This window comes from Melanerpes formicivorus, unplaced genomic scaffold (assembly GCF_026170545.1).
Source record: "Melanerpes formicivorus ecotype bairdi unplaced genomic scaffold, bMelFor1.0.p_v2 SCAF_16, whole genome shotgun sequence".
Lineage (NCBI taxonomy): Eukaryota > Metazoa > Chordata > Aves > Piciformes > Picidae > Melanerpes > Melanerpes formicivorus.
Window position 1 is genome coordinate 4041334 of NW_027142368.1, and position 15422 is coordinate 4056755.

The following is a 15422-nucleotide window of genomic DNA, read 5'->3' on the forward strand; positions in this document are numbered from 1 at the left end:
TATGCTGTGGCTTTACACTGTAGATTCATCAAGAAAAGGAAGGAGAAGGCAGGGGCAGAGCTGCACCTTTCAGCAGTTAGCCATTAACCAGGCTTATCTGTACTAAGCAGCCAGGCTAAATCTTCGCTTGCTAACCAGCTTTAACCCAGGCAGGTCAGGGCACGATCAGGCAAGGAGCTGGCATCGAAACCAAAATGAGGAGCAGCCCAAGGTGGTAACCTCTTTAGCAAAAGGAGGCTGCCTCTCAGGGCTAGCATGAATCACAGTTACAACCAGTTTCACCATTTCAGGTAGGAGAGATGTAACACCAGAATGTAAACAACCACCCTGCTCCCTCCTACAGAGCTAGTGCTGCCCTGCCTGCAGTTCTCCACAACAAATAAAGCTCTCACACTGGGTCAACAGTTTTGTCCTCTTCCACAAAGGTACTACAGAAAACAAAACCAACTAACCAACCAACAAAACCAAAACAAAACCCAAAACAAACAAACCAACCAACCTTCAACAAGAAGCTTGAAGAAACCTGCTGAAAATTATTACACCGTGCCAGGTACTGCAGAGACTAATTTTTACTGCATAGAGACTTAAAATTAAGCCAGAGTACTCCAACAGTCATTTGTTGTCTTCAGACTGCTTCAAGTAGATCCCTTGAGGTTATTCTGACAATTATTCTAATCTTCATTCCCAGCATAGTTTAGCAAACTCCTCTGCATTCACCCAACAGAGAAACACAAGTACCTTTAAAACTACTTGCATCAGCAAGGATGCTACAAAACCCTCTGCTGAAAGGAGGCATTCAGTTCAATAAACTAGCTTGAGGAGAGGAGAGCACCTTTGCTGGACACAGTAAAAACATGCAGCACAACATTTGACCTAGGGGATGCTGGTCGATGGCAGGCTGAACATGAGCCTGCAGTGTGCCCAGGCAGCCAAGAGGGCCAATGGCATCCTGGCCTCCATCAGGGTCAGTATGGCCAGCAGGAGCACAGAAGTCTTGTGCCCCTGTACACTGCACTGGTTAGGCCACACCTTGAGTCTTGTGTCCAGTTCTGGGCTCCTCAGTTTAGGAAGGATGTTGACTTGCTGAAACATGTCCAGAGAAGGGCAACAAAGCTGGTGAGGGGCTTGGAACACAAGCCCTATGAGGAAAGACTGAGGGAGATGGGTTTACTTAGCCTGGAGAAGAGGAGACTCAGGGGTGACCTTATTGCTGTCTACAACTACCTGAAGGGAGGCTGTAGACAGGTGGATGTTGGTCTCTTCTCCCAGGCAGCCAGCACCAGAACAAGAGGACACAGTCTCAGGCTACACCAGGGGAGGTTTAGGCTGGAGGTTAGGAGGAAGTTCTACACAGGAGAGTGATTGCCCATTGGAATGGGCTGCCCGAGGAGGTGGTGGAGTCACCATCACCGGAGGTGTTCAGAAGGAGACTGGATGGGGTGCTTGGTGCCATGGGTTAGTTGATTAGATAGTGTTGGATGATGGGTTGGATGCGATGACCTTGAAGATCTTTTCCAACCTGGTTTATTCTATTCTATTTTCTATCTTCATAAAGCAGGAGATTTAAACTATTCTTAAACCACCCAGTGGAAGCTCCAGAAACCAAACTAGGCCATTATATGTCACTTGAACTTCATTATACTCCTTCTGTGCAAGAATTCCAGTTCCTGATGAAAAGTTCGGGGTTGACTTTTTATTTATTTGGTTGGTTTTTTAAGGATATCTTACTATTAATCAAGGTCAAACTTCCCCAAACTTCAGGATGAGCAGAAATATTTAGGCTGGATGTTAGGAAGAAGTTCTTCATAGAAAGAGTGATTGGCCATTGGAATGGGCTGCCCAGGGGGGTGGTGGAGTCACCATCCCTGGAGGTGTCTAGGGAGAGACTGGATGGGGTGCTTGGTGCCATGGTTTAGTTGATTAGATGGTGTTGGGTGATAGGTTGGACTCGATGATCTCGAAGGTCTCTTCCAAACTGGTTAATTCTATTCTATTCTATTCCTTCTCAGGAATGGCAACTTACTAATTCTCTCACACCTTTTAAAATACATCAATAAATAAAAACAAATAAATTCTTGCTTATCCTTAAAAAGTGGCTTCAGTTACATCACACATTACTGGAGAATTAGAATGCTCAGGATGTCAGAGCATCTCCCACTGGACATGGAGAGCTTCCTCTCTAATTTTAAAGTATTGCCTCTGCCACAGAGTAGCCTGATTCTTGTTAGATTAATTGCAATTGTCTTTCTTAATGACTGCCAGAGTGGGACTCTGGTTAGCAAAGGACAGCTGACTAGGGATGACAGAAATGCAAGAATTATTGCCCCTTTCCTCTGTGAGAATGAAAGCTGCAACAACAAAGCAGGACCACAAAATGGGAAACAGACTTCCTGTAGAGGCCTCAGAAGGGATAGGGAAAATTATAAATAAATTAACCCAAGATATAGACAGAGAATGAAAGCAAATGACCCACAACAGCTGATGGGCTTGGAAAAGGAAACGATCTTGCTCTCCCTAGACTGAGGGACATTTAGCTGTAACAGCCCAAATGATCTCCACTGCATCTTCCAAGCCAAAAGGTGTGCACATTTTAGGGAAAACAACCTTCCTTACTACTCAGCTCTGGGGTGCTAGCATGTCTCCTAAAACTCACAGGAGATGCTGAGGCTACACTTTCTAGCCTGCATTGTTGCCTTAGCTCTCAGCACTTGGATCTGCACTGAACTGGGGGCACACAGCCTTCCCACATTTGTGCTCTGCATGCTAATGACCTAAAATATCCCACTTTGTTATAAAGATCTTAAGATGGAACAAATAAAATAAATCCAGCTACAGAAATGGAAAAACAGGTCTGTGTCAATCACACTGGAGTAGATGATCTCTAAGGTCCATTCCAACCTAAACCATTCTTTTATTCTGTGAGATTGGATGTTTAGGAAATAGAATCAAAATGTTCCCCTGTGCTTCCCTGCACTCCATTATCAGATGGAAGACCAGAAAGAAGTTAGCTAACTTCTATCAAGTTTATATGGGAAGGGGAAGAGAGTGAGGGAAGAGGAAAGGGGAGGGAGAGAGAGAGAGAGAAGGATGGAGACAGGGAGAGGAGTGTTTGTTGAAGGCAAGAAGATCATGTTTCAACAAGGCACCTTCAAAATCCTATAAAATACTCCCTCTGAGCAAGCTTAACCTGTTTGCTGATAGATAATAACATGTAATACTGCAGGCTCCATTCAGTCTTTTCCAAGGTCTGGGCCCTCTGCCACTAAGTTATTATAACACTTACAAAATGATTTAGGCAGAGCTATCTATATTTGAATAAAGCCCTCCTACCTACTTGTACAAAACCATTAGGTAAAAGGTCTTAATCTTATGTAAAATTCCATGGGTAGTAAAGCTCTGATCCAGCTTTGGTAGTACTAGGAAAAGCTGGAGCTGAAAATGCTTTTAGAAACCACTTTGGATCAGTCAGGTTATGGCAAATGCAAATCAGCACCACACTGGCAAAAACTCAGCAACAATTAGCCACCCATTAGGATTGGGACCATTGATACATGGATAATGTCCTGATGAACATCAGTGAAGATCAAAGAAACAATTTTTTGTCTTAGTGTACCAGACCAACAACTGTTTCTCAACTATCCCAAAAACAAGGTAAGAAAGAAGTAGATGTAGCTTCAAAGTGATGGTCACTGCTTCACATTTGGTCCAGGTCACATCTGCATTAACCAGAGTAACTGCCTGGTGTTGTGGCAGCAGGAAGAGGAAGAGCTGGAGTGGAGGGTGAGCCAGGGGGAGAGGGGAAAAACAAAAGGTCAGGGTTTGACCAATCTACTTTGTACGGTGCTGTTATGGTCTTGAAGAAACACTTCGAGTACAGGGAGCTGGCTCACATGATGAAAGCCATGTAATTTTACATCTAATTTTCACCTGAGCAGCCAGTATCAGGGAAGATCAGGAGCTGAATTACAGCCCTGGTTGAGATCTACTTTCCCATTTAGCCAGTTCCTCCAGGATGAACACAAAACCACTGAAGGGACAGAGTAAATGAGTTTGCATTAATACTGTCCCACACCTTGCTCGTATTCAGTATGCAATGAAAGCATAAAAAGAACAGAGAAACAGAAAGGAAATTCTAATTAAATTCCTTCAATTAGAAAAAACTTGGGGGGGGTTGGTTATTATTTTATCCTATCTTCCTGAGAGGAGGTGAGCAATTCTCTTCCAGAAGCACCAACTCACAGTGACTGCTTGGGACAGTAACTGCTGGCACTGTGAATCCAAGAAGTGCAGGATGCGTGTTACACGCAGACATGCCAACCCAACAGCTGGAAATCATGAATGGGAGGCAAACCAACAGCAAGCATAGGAAAGATGATGTTTACAGAGAAACCTACACTTGGGAAGTGTTTGAGCTTGCAATGGTGTTTGAGGGTTGTTTTTTTTCAAATGGTAAAGTAACATGCTGAGTAATTAATTTCTTACTTTTTATGTGCTACCTACGTCTATCACTGCAAGGTTTGGCTACCTGGGCCTACACTGTTAGCTAACGTGTATGGTTAACAGCACAAGGAAGTAATGGATTTGAAATTTACCTTCTGACAAGGTCTGCACAACTACCAGTGTCCATCTACCAGCAGGAAGAGCCCAGCTTGAGGGCACCTCTGGGAATGCCACTGGCCGGGGCTCTGTGGTATTAACTATCCCACACCCTCCAATCCTTATGGCCATACCCCAGTGCCTTTTTCTGCTTCCAATCTTCATCTGTGGTTCCTTTAAACACTGACAAAGTTGTTAATATTGGGGGGGGGGGGGGGGGGGAATGGAAGCTTTGAAACCCATTTTTGCATCGATGAAGACTTTCCTTCTTGTGATTCTACTCCCTCCATCAAGCTCAAGTATGGTCCTACTGCCTCTGACATGATGACAGGGACCTCCAACACTTAAAAAGCACATCAAGCTGGTCTGTATTCACAGCCCATTTTGCAATCACTGCAAGCCTACCAGCCATGCCATTTTTTCATCTATGAGAGTGTTTCCTTTTCCACTTCTTCTAGGAAACATTCTTGTAAGAAAGAATATCCAAATACTTAAAGCCTTAGTCAACATCTGCTGTGACTGGCTAAGTAAAACAAAGGTTGCATTCCCACCCTGCAAGCACACTTGCCATTTCCTAAGTACCCATGCTATCTCTCTAATGAGCACCACATCTTATCACCTGTTATTTGAATTGCAAGAAGCTAAGGGCCCTGGTTCAACATGTCAATATGATTGGTGCTGTACAAATACACAGTTGAAGACACTCCTCATCTGGAAGAGTTTGCAGCTTACATGGACAAGACAACTCAGGAGGGAAAACAGGCACAAAGAAGTGACCTGTCCAAAGTCACCAGTGGAGCTTGGAGCTCCCTCCAGTTGCACAGTGCTGCTGCTATGTGCTATGCCCAGTTATTACCCACCAGGGCTATTTCCAAAACTAATTCATTACCTTTATTTTCCTTACTTTTTTAAAGCAAGGAAACAGCACGGGAGACTGTTCTGAGAGTTTCTCATTTGCTATATATGTAGGTTCACTCCATTTGGTACAGGTGGAAAGAAATGACAGCTGAGCAATCAGTTTATATGCAACATTTCCATCCACTCTTCTATTGCTTAAACTAACTGGAATATTTGTGTGACCACTCACTTAGATTCATAGAACCGTTTGGGTTAAAAAGGACCTTCAGGATCACCTAGCTCCAACTCCCCTGCCATGGGCAGGGACACTTTCCACTAGATCTCAAGGTCTCAACCAACCTGGCCTTAACACCTCCAGGGAAGTGGAATCCACAACCTCCCTAGGGAACTTGGTGAAGCACTTAAGCTGCTTTTTCATGGAAGCAATCATAAATCAGACTATCTACTAACCCTGGCTACTAGGAAGGATTGTACCATTCAAAAGTGTAAGATGGGAGTCCTTTTCCAGTTAAAACAAAAAAAAAGAAAGGAAAGAAGCATACAAATCCTGTTTGATCCCAGCAAGCTTTCAGCATTTTGTGAAGCAGGACCTACAACATTTCCACTGACAGCCAGAGAAAGGCTGAAAAATTTCAGACAGGTCGGTTCCTGCAAGAGAAATCACATTCCTCTCTTTCCCCCACCATATCTGCAAGCTATTTCTCCTGCCTCCTCCTTCCCACGTCACATCAACCTGTTGGGGGTTGGGTTTTTTGTTGTTTTGTTGTGTTGTTGGTTTTTTTTCCCCAACATGATGCCTTAGCTTTCTTTCAGACATAGTAACTAGCTCTAATGTCCCCTATTCATGTGCCAATCAAGCCATCATCAAGATCTTAGAGAGAACAATACTTGTATGCAGAGACCTGTTTTGAAATGGTATTTGAGTCACTGCAGGCCAGCCATTAAGCAATCACACATACGGTTAATGGCCTATGTTGACACATGGTGGGGAATTAACCCAGAAAAAAATTCCACTGCATTATTATGAAAGAGTTTGTGTCCCAGCATAGGAATACAGCCCAAGTCAACCGGCTCTTAAAAATTAACCTAAGAGCCACACAGATTTGGGGTAAAAGAAAGGTTTTTTTCCTAAGTTGAAAGAGGAAACAAAATGCCTTTTAGTGCAAGAGTATTTCCATTCATAGCTAAAGATTATTTATTGCAGAGAGAGAAATGATACATTATTCATAGGCTTACAATTATTTACTCTCTGGAATACAGGAGCACCAGGGAACGGAGTACAAAACACAAGTGCATCGGGCTGTGGACGGGCACATAAGTCAAGCAGTCTGAGGAAAAGCCTCTGCCAAGGTACTCATGGAATCATAGAATGATTTGAGTTGGGAGGGACCTCAAAAGGTTGTCTAGATCCTCCAGGTTGCTCAGAGCTTTGTAGAGCCTCATCTTGAATATCTTCAGGGATGGGGCCTCAACGACCTCCCTGGGCAACTTGTTCTGGTGTTCCCCCACCTTCATGGTAAAGAACTTGTTCCAAAGATCTAATCTAAATTTCCTCTTCTCTCATTTCAAACTACTGCCCCTTGTCCTATCAATACAGGCTTTTCTCAACAGTCCCTCCTGCTGTATCTCTGAGTATCCACCACAAAATATGAATAACCAACCAGTGCAAGACCATAAAGAAGTCCATGGACAAACCCAGGTGGACACTGGAATCATCCATGTGCCTGATCTGCAACATGTAGTGTGTCCTGCTATCATCCAAATGCCTGATAGGGAAGCTCTCAGCATAGTTTACATTGCAGCCACTCCCTGACTGGGAAGTTTTAAAAGCAGTAAGTACTAAATTAAATTATTAATAAATTATTAACAAAATTAATCATTTCTAAAAAGTAATATGGTTATCCAATACCCCAAGAGTAGCTACAGATTGGGTGCCACAGTATAGGAGAGACATTGGGCAACCAAGGTGGTGATGGGTCTGGAGAACAGGTCTTATAAGGAGCAGCTGAGGGAGCTGGGGTTGTTTAGCCTGAAGAAAAGGAGGCCGAGGGGAGACCTTATCAATCTCTACAACTACCTAAAGGGAGGCTGTAGAGAGGTGGGTGTTGGTCTTTTCTCACAAGTCACAACTGATAGGACAACAGGAAATGGCACCAAGTTGTGCCAGGAGAGACTGAGTTTAGAAACTGGGAAAGCCTTTTATACCAGAAAAGGGTTCTCAAAGACTGGAACAGCCTGCCCCAGAAAGGAGCTGAATCACCATGCCTGGATGTATTTAAAAGTTGTCTAGATATTGTGCTCAAGGATACAGTGTAATAGCAGACCTGGTAGAGTCAGATAACAATTGAAGACCCTAAAGGTCTTTTCCAACCATGGTGATTCTGTGAAAACATCAGAGAAATATTTGGTGATAATCTAGGCTGGGCATGGGGAGAAGGTTAAAACCACACTAGATATGAGACTGACAGCCTTCAGTCTGTCCCACCTGAGGTGGGAGATGGTGACAACAATATCAAAATTGTCTGTGACAAGTGGCAGGAAGACACACCAGGGTTGGAAGGATGGGGTGATAGCCAAGAAAGCCAATAGCATCCTGGCCTGGATCAAAACAGTGTGTCCAGCAGGACTAGGGAAGTGATTGTGCCCCTGATGAGGCCAAAGTTTGAGTATTTGGTTCTGAGCACCACAGGACAGGAAAAACCCTGAGGTCCTGCAGCATGTCCAGAGAAGAGCAATGACAAGAAGTGACTGAGGGAACTGGGGTGGTTTAGTCTGGAGAAAAGAACACTAAGGGGAGATCTCATTGCTCTCTACAACTCACTGAAAGGAGGTTGCAGGGAGGCTGCTGTTGGTCTCTTTTCCCAAGTAACCAGTGACAGGATGAGAGGTTTAAGCTGTGGCAGGTTTAGATTGGACATTAGGAAAAACTTTTTTGAGTGGTGAGGCATTGGAACAGGTTGCCCAGGGAGGTGGTGGAGCCACCATCCCTGGAGGTGTTCAAGAAGCTGTAGATATGGTGCTTCAGGATACAGTTTAGGGTAGTTGGGTTACAGCTGGGCTTAAAGGTCTTCTCTAGCCTTAATGAAATCTATGATATGGTAGTAGGAAAGAGGATAGGTACTGAAAGAGACAGTGGGAACTGCACACTAAAAGAAACTGCAACATATAGCTATGTCTGCAACTGAATCTACCAGAGTCACTAAAGGAGTTTTACAGAAGGGTATTTATCATGTTGAGTAAACCCAGTTCAACACTATGTTTGTAACCAAGTTGCAATAGGGGCACACTGCCAGTTGCAACAGCTGTCCTTACGCAGTGAAGTCATCATGAACCATCAACCACTATGGTAACTATGTCATTTTTAAATGACTCTAACTTTGATTTCTCTTTAATGAGTCCAATCAGCCCCAGGTAGATGCATGTCTCAGTTTTAATTCAGAGCACACACTGCTGCACCTGCCACAGACACTTCACACATCAGCAAGCCAAAGTTTTGTTCATGGCTGTTAAGGAAGTTCTCAAGCATTTTTTCCTTATCAAAAACTTCTGAGAACGACCATTGATGAAACACCAGGAACATCACCAAACTATGTCATCTAACCAGTTTATTAAGATCTGGGTGTCCCCTGGCTCCAGGCTCAGGTCCCTGCCGCGTAACCACGAGCACCCACGAGGCACGTTTTGTTCCATTTAACAGCTTCAAGGGCAATTCCATAAAACTTAAACTGCCTCAACAGGAGTGCAGGGAGCCAGGCTCACCCTTTGGACTCCAAGGACACCACATCTCTCTCCACCTAGCAACACAGTATTTACTACAACAAACATTCCACACCGAAAGCTCCCCATTACAGCTGCAGACACAGACCTGCTGAGGTTCAGTTCCTTGCCCCAGTAAAGACTTATTTTGTGGGTTTGGACAGATTGCTTCCCCTTCCCAAACCTCAGTTCAAAGGAGAACAGCACTTTCTGCTTCTCTGTGGGGAAGGGGGAGGAGAATGCTGCAGAGCCCAGCACTTCAATTTGTTTACACTGATACAGAGGGACCTTGACAGGCTGGACAGATGGGCAGAGTCCAATGGCCTGAGATTGAGCACATCGAAGTGCTGGGTTCTACACATTGGCCACAACAACCCCATGCAGTGCTACAGGCTGGGGTCAGAGTGGCTGGAGAGTGGCCAGGCAGAGAGGGACCTGGGGGTATTGGTTGATAGTAGGCTGAACATGAGCCAGGAGTGTGCCCAGGTGGCCAAGACAGCCAATGGCATCCTGGCCTGGTCAGGAATGGTATGGCCAGCAGGAGCAGGGAGGTCATTCTGTTCCTGTACACAGCACTGGTTAGGCCACACCTTGAGTCCTGTGTCCAGTTCTGGGCCCCTCAATTCAAAAAATATATTGACTTGATGGAACATGTCCAGAGAAGGGCAACAAAGCTGGAGAGGGGTTTGGAGCACAAGCCCTATGAGGAGAGGCTGAGGGAGCTGGGGTTGCTTAGCCTGGAGAAGAGGAAGCTCAGGGGAGACCTTATTGCTGTCTACAGCTCCCTGAAGGGAGGTTTTAGCCAGGTGGGGGTTGGTCTCTTCTCCCAGGCACCCAGCACCAGAACAAGAGGACACAGTCTCAAGCTGCGCCAGGGGAGGTTTAGGCTGGATGTTAAGAAGAAGTTCTTCCCAGAAAGACTGGCCACTGGAATGGGCTGCCCAGGAAGGTGGTGGAGTGTTTAAAAGGGGACTGGATGAGGGACTTGGTGCTATGGTTTAGTTGATTAGATGGTGTTGGATGATGGGTTGGACTCTATGATCTCAAAGGTCTTTTCCAACCTGGTTAATTCTATTCTATTCTAAAAGCAGTGCTGTCATTACACATACACACTCACAAATCTTACGTTACATTTTCACTCTATGTTTTTGCTCTGTTGGGGGGGGGGGGGGGGGGGAAGGGAAAAAGAGAGAGAGCAGCTACAAATTCCATTTCATAAAAATGCCAACTCTATTCCACTCAATTTTATTCATTTTCTTCTGGTTTATTTTGGTCTCCTAGTCTGACCTACCCAACGTTTAGAAAGCATCCTGAGACTCAAAAGCCTGGCTAAATCCTACAGTTTTAGAAGGTTAAAATAAAGTTAAGAAAAAGGGGGGAAAAAACTTGGTGTGTGAACACAGTCACTGATAGGATGAAGACAGAAGACAAAATGTAAACATCTCAATTTGTCCAAGCCTCAACAGCTTCAGCATTTGAGAACTTTTTTCACTCACACATAACATGTAACTCAGACACAACTAAAAATTATTTCTGAAGGGGAAAAAAAAAAAGGAAAAAAAAAAATCATCTTTCACTGCAATAGAGCACTACAATTATCTATGTGCTGTGGGAAAACTAAAAGCACAGTGCAGCTTTCTAGTGTCAAAATAGATTTCATGGCAGCACCTGGAAGGGCCTTTATAGAACCAAGCGTGCTTTTAAGTAGCGATTTTCCAAGGCATCTCAAAGTAGCTGCCAAAGCACAACAGTTTTGCTAAGACTTGAAACTCAAGGTTTTGAAAGTCTTGATCATCAATTATCACACAGTACTTTAACAGGAGAGTAATTTCCACTTTATGACATTTGAAGGATTAAAGTCTGCCTGCAGCCTTCTGAAGTCTCCCGCGTGGCAGCGTTCAGGCGTGCCAACATATGACCCCTGCGTTTCACCCAGGAAACAGTACCTTCAACAAGTGGTAAAGCAAGAGCTGCTGCCTAGTAGCAAGTCCTGTAGCTAAGTACCAGAATTCAAACAGCCTCACCAGCTTCATACAAGCTTTTGAGTCATACTGGTTTGAGGTATATTCCTCTTCTTGATTTATTTGAGAGGGATGGCCAAGCCCCTTACATGCATGAAGATACAGGTTGAGTATCCACCTTACCTTCCAGTGAACCTTAGACATGAGTTGAAATGAAATCTGCCCCAAATGTCTGCCAGGACACTCTTTAGAAAAGACCTACAGATTCAGATTCTACTTCAACAGTACAGGACTGAAGAAGGGGTGTCAAGGCCCTGAGCAGCCAAGACTAGTTGAGAGGCATCCCAGCCCATGGCAGGGAGGCTGAAGTAGATCATCTCTAAGGTCCCTTCCAACCTAAGCCATTCCAGGATTCCATGAAGGAAGCACTCACAATCAATTTTATTTCTTCTTGTGTTATAAGAGCGTTAGGAATTATCTGACTCTTCCCTGCCTTCAAGAAGCAAAACTTCATGTCTGCTTTGCCTTGTGAAAAACCACAACTCTTCCCCTGACACTTAAAGTTGTGGGACTTTTATTTCCCCACCAAAGTGAATTTGCTGTCAAGCAACACAATATGCATCAAAGTTCAGGATCTACAGCACCTGTGGTGTGCAGATACATAACGGTGGGACTTCTCCCCCAAAGGCTGCAGTAAAAAAGACAAAACAAAACCCAAACACACACACATTAAAAAAATAACCACCACAAAAACCATAGCTAGTGTTAGCTGAAATTGGGGGGAGAGGGAAATCACTACTTCACTGCTTTGTAAATTTGGCCACCAACTAGTCCTCTCTCCCAGAAGACAAATAGACTGGCTCTACCTCTGCAGGCAACCTGCAGACAAAGCCTTCTCACCTGCCTCCCATCAGACAGAGGCAGAGACCTTCCTTTGCTAGAACATCAGACTGCTTCCCTGAGTGCTGGGTCGCTTGCTCACCCCCTCCAAGAGCTAAGCCAGGCCTCCACATCCAGGAGATGGTCACCCTTGTCCCTGTGGATGTGTCTGCATGAGCAGCCAGTGTTGCGAAGGCAACTTCACAGGCACTTCACACTGCACATATGCATCTCATGCTCTCAGGAACTTGGCACAGACGGCCCTACTACTGACACTGGCCAGCAAATGACAAGTGCACGCAGAGCTGCATCCTCCATTGGTTTCTAGAGCCCCCAAGCAAGGCTGCCTGCACAATGCTAAGCTCAGGGCAGGCATGATTAACTTCAGCCAGTGTGGGTTGGCAATATAGAATAGAATTAACCAGGTTGGAAAAGACCTTGGAGATCATCAAGTCCACCTATTACCCAACACCATCTAATCAACTAAACCATGGCACCAAGTGCCCTCATCCAGTCTCTTGTTAAACACCTCCAGTGATGGCGACTCCACCACCTCCCTGGGCAGCACATTCCAATGGCCAATCTCTCTTTCTGGGAAGAACTTCTTCCTAACATCCAGCCTAAACTCCCCTGGTGCAGCTTGAGACTGTGTCCAATTTTCTGTCACAGGTTGCCTGGGAGAAGAGACCAACCCCCACCTGGCTACAACCTCCCTTCAGGTAGTTGTGCACAGCAATAAGGTCTCCTCTGAGCCTCCTCCTCTCCAGGCTAAGCAATCCCAGCTCCCTCAGCCTCTCCTCATAGGGCTTGTGCTCCAAATCCCTAAAGACAGACATAGTGGAAAGCAGCACAAAAAGTCACATCTGCAGGTAATGAGCCTTCCAGAAAAGAAACAAAACAAAACCAAACCCAGGAGATCTCTAAAGGAAAATACTGAGTCTGGATGAAAAGAAACCACTGAACGCACAGAAACTCCTCTTTATGCGCCAAGAGATGAAAGATGAACGTGGAGAAGAGAAAGCTGAGGGAGAGAATCTTACTGATGCTTAAGGGGTAAGTGCCAGGAGGATGGGCACAAACTTGAAAATAGGAAGTTCCATCTAAACATGAGGAGGAACTTCTTTATCTTAGGAGTGGTGGAGCACTGGAACAGGCTGCCCAGAGAGGTGGTGGAGTTTTTTTTATCTCTGGAGTCATTCAAAGCCTGCCTGGATGTCATCCTGTGCAACCTGCTCTGGGTGAACCTGCTCAGGCACAGAGGTTGGACTAGATGATTGATCTCCAGAGCTTCCTTTCCAACTCCTATTACTCCATGATTCTGTGAGGAGTATCCTCATAGCACTTCCAGCCCCAGAGGCTGGAGGACAAAAAGCAGACCCTCACCTGCAGCAGAAAGCCACATAAGATGAGGAACACTTCCTTTTCCATATTTGTTATGCTATTATTATGTCTAAATGCAAATTCTAGAGGGCTACACAAAGAGGCCACATGCAACCTACCACAACCACTGACAGGCCTCCCAAACAGTTAAATATCTTGAGTAGTTGTTACAGCATAAAAAACTCAGAGGTCCTCGCTCAAAATTTGCCCCAAACTGAAGAATCCTCCGGAATCAAGAGATTCTGTCAACAGTATCACAGTATCACCAAGGTTGGAAGAGACCTCGAGGATCATTGAGTCCAACCTATCAACACAGACCCCATGACTAGAGCATGGCACCAAGTGCCACGTCCAATCTCCTCTTGAACACCTCCAGGGATGGTGACTCCACCACCTCCCTGGGCAGCACATTCCAATGACGAACGACTCGCTCGGTCCATCATCAACCCTGTCTTTTCACACTACACCTAGAGGCTCAAAGAAGATTTGGTATGGAGGAGGGAGGAAAGGAATACATTTTGAATTATAAAATCAAGAGTTGTGGGAGAAGTTTTTATGATGTACTAGACAAACCAACACAGACATGGGAGAAGGGGGAGCAAGTTTCACGCAGAGACTATCTGAGGTCCCCAATGGCACGCAGGCAGGTATTTTGTCATTGCAGGACGTCTTGCTAAGCTGCCGGAGTTGTCCCTCCATCACTACAGCACACAAAGCAGGCAGCAACCTGAGCTGGCAGCCACAAGAGGGTTAATGCTCGCTACACACCAATTAGAAAGCCCCTCTAGTTAAAATTAACTGCAACGAAAAGAAAAAAAATGAGGGGCAAAAAGAAACCCCAAGCCCCCTCAGTCTCTCACACCCAGAGAAAAAGCCAAGTACACTGCTAGTGTGGGGAATCCAGCTCTTTACAAGTTCCCATTCCACACCAGCGTTATTCACAGTAGTTTTCAATAAACATCTACACAAGTCACTGGAGGGGGAAAGGGGCGGGGGGGAAATCTGTTTTCTTTCATACAATTCCACAAAAATAACTGTCATCACAACCATCCTTGTGGCAGGAAAGTCCATATTTGCCCGCAGTGAAATCCGTCTGCAGCTGCCCCGTGGAAAAGACAGGCAATAATTGGCTTCTTTCACCTCTGTTAACCACGAACAAAAGTGTCATTCAGCTCCCAAACGGACAGAAGGCACCAATGGATGGTCAGCTCCCTGAGCCAATGGGCTGGAATAACAATAACCCTGTAGCATTTTCTTTTTCCTTTTGTTTAGTCTTTCAAAGCCCTTAATTAAGACCCTCACAAAGCACCCCTACAGGCTTCTTTCAATGAGGCATTACACGCCTGTTTTCTTGTATTTAAGGAAGAAAAGTAACAGGGATTTCTGAAACACATTAAGCAGCACACACAATTTCCATGTATTCACTACTGAAATACTGTTGCATTTTAGCTTTTAAATATTATCCTCAATAAAAAACGCGTTCAAGCTAACTGTGCCCACTCTCTGCTGTACGCCCCTTGCTACCTTAAGGTAAATAAACAAATAAACGAATACAGGCAGTTATAAATCTGGCAGAACCACAACAGCTCGCCCAAACCCACGGCGAGCCAGCAGCTCCCGAGACGGAGGCAAGCAGAACAAGGCACGTTGATGAAGCATCCCTGGGCATTCTGAAGCAGACAGCTGAGAAAGGACCGGGCGAGGCAGGGAACTAATTTGTTGAGACTGCACATGACACACTGGCATTGTCTGAAAATCACAGCTTGAGAAGGCAAAGGTGTATCTATACAAATACACAGATATGCTAGCTGGATTTGGTGGCTTCACGTAGTAACGAGCATCTGCTTGCATTCAGTATACATGGAGGGAAATCTGTGCTGCATTATTTACAGCTGAACTCATGCAACACTGGTGTTTGTATATAAAACAGGACGTTCGTGGAGAACTTTGCTTTCAGCATCAGGGCCAGCCTCTGCTTAACAGAAAGGCTAG

The 15422-nt window shown here is 45.0% G+C and overlaps 1 protein-coding gene and 1 long non-coding RNA gene across 2 annotated transcripts in view; one reads left to right on the forward strand and one right to left on the reverse strand.

Annotated features, from left to right (window-relative positions):
- Nucleotides 1-15422, reverse strand: part of LGR4 (leucine rich repeat containing G protein-coupled receptor 4) — an 86016-nt gene that overhangs the window by 51900 nt on the left and 18694 nt on the right. The gene's annotated exons all lie outside the window — the stretch shown is intronic.
- Nucleotides 3395-7112, forward strand: LOC137446191 (uncharacterized). The gene is made up of 3 exons (XR_010988577.1): nt 3395-3651; nt 6715-6804; nt 7052-7112. It is a non-coding gene; the product is annotated as an uncharacterized lncRNA (long non-coding RNA).